The sequence below is a fragment of the Mauremys reevesii genome, unplaced genomic scaffold, assembly GCF_016161935.1.
Source record: "Mauremys reevesii isolate NIE-2019 unplaced genomic scaffold, ASM1616193v1 Contig68, whole genome shotgun sequence".
Taxonomy (NCBI): domain Eukaryota; kingdom Metazoa; phylum Chordata; order Testudines; family Geoemydidae; genus Mauremys; species Mauremys reevesii.
In genome coordinates, this window is record NW_024100882.1 from 140,798 (window position 1) to 142,888 (window position 2,091).

The following is a 2,091-nucleotide window of genomic DNA, read 5'->3' on the forward strand; positions in this document are numbered from 1 at the left end:
ACACACCAGCACTGTTATTGGCCTCCAGGGTATTAGCAGATATCCCAGAATGCTTTTAACTAAATTATTCCCTTTGTTTTGTTATGCAGCCTCTCTTTGTTTTGTTGTGAACGCGGCTCCGGGCTCCGGGAGCTGCTTATCTAAAAAAACAAACACAGCTCCTGTTTGCTGTGATCAATCTGTGAACAATCAAATGAGATATCCCCCTCCCTGCGTGATTCACAGGGGTTGAGTGTTTGCTTTTTGCTTGACTAGCAGTGAGAAAGGGAGTCGGCAGCTGCTTATCTGGTCTGCAGGCTTTTGCAGTTAAAGAGTAAGGGGTTGGGAAAAGTTTGCAAGTCAGGGAGCCGATACACAGTGTTGGCTCCAAAAATCCACTCTCTCTCTCTCTCCCCCGCTCCCTGTCACACTCCACTCCACCCCACCCCCCTCTTTTGAAAAGCACGTTGCTGCCACTTGAACGCTGGGATAGCTGCCCATAATGCATCACTCCCAACAGCGCTGCAAATGCTGCAAATGTGGCCACACACCAGCGCTGGTAGCTGTGAGTGTGGCCACACACCAGCGCTGTCCCTGCACAGCTGGACGACCAGCGCTGTAACTCCCAGCGCTGCAACTCTCAAGTGTAGCCATACCCTCAGTCCCAAGAGACCAACCCCCCCAGGTCAATTGGTACTCCAGATCTTACAACAAAGACAATGCTGGTAGCCAATTCTATAGTAAATTAACTAAAGTTTTATTAGATTAAAAAAAAGAAGTGAGAGGTTAAAGCTGATCAAATATAATAACAGGTGAGTCACAGTCTATAATTGAAATTCGAAGGAGAGATGTAGTAAGTGGTTCAGGACTATTTAGAAAAGCTGGACTAGCACAAGTCCATGGGGCCGGATGCACTGCATCTAAGGATGCTAAAGGAGTTGGCGGATGTGATTGCAGAGCTATTGGCCATTACCTTTGAAAACTCATGGCAATCCGGGAGGTCCTGGATGACTGGAAAAAGGCTAATGTAGTGCCCATCTTTAAAAAGAGGGAAGGAGGATCTGGGGAACTACAGGCCAGTCAGCTTCACCTCAGTCCCTGGAAAAATCATGTAGCAGGTCCTCAAGGAATCAATTCTGAAGCACTTAGAGGAGAGGGAAGTGATCAGGAACAGTCAGCATGGATTCACCAAGGGCAAGTCATGCCTGACTAACCTAATTGCCTTCTGTGATGAGATAACTGGCTCTGTGGATGAGGGGAAAGCAGTGGATGTGTTATTCCTTGACTTTAGCAATGCTTTTGATACAGTCTGCCACAGTATTCCTGACAGCAAGTTAAAGAAGTATGGGCAGGATGAATGGACTATAAGATGGATAGAAAGCTGGCTAGATCATCGGGCTCAACAGGTAGTGATCAATGGCTCCATGTCTAGTTGGCAGCTGGTATTAAGCGGAGTACCCCAAGGTTTGGTCCTGGGGCCGGTTTTGTTCAATATCTTCATTAATGATCTGGAGGATGGCGTGGATTGCACCCTCAGCAAGTTTGCTGATGACGCTAAACTGGGAGGAGTGTTAGATACACCGGAGGGTAGGGATAGGATACAGAGGGACCTAGACATATGAGAAGATTGGGCCAAAAGAAATCTAATGAGGTTCAACAAGGACAAGTGCAAAGTCCTGCACTTAAACAGAAGAATCCCATGCACTGCTACAGATTAGGGACCGAATGGCTAAGCAGCAGCTCTGCAGAAAAGGACCTAGGGGTTACAGTGGACGAGAAGATAGATATGAGTTAACAGTGTGCCCTTGTTGCCTAGAAGGCTAATGGCATTTTGAGCTGTAGAAGTCTCTTCTTTTGGGTAGCCACCCATAATGGTGTCTTTTCTAACTATTGCTACATTGCTTGGCAATATCACACTTCCATTTCCCCTCCATCTCAACACCCCCCACCCACAAGATTTTGTCATTAAAATATTTTCCTATTTAAAAAAAATGCAATAGAAAGTTAAATAAAAATATTTCTATGAAGACAAGTCTCATTCCTTTCAGAATGTATTGATTTCGACTTCTGACTCAACAAGCCTATGACAAGCATTTTTGTCCTTTTTCTTCA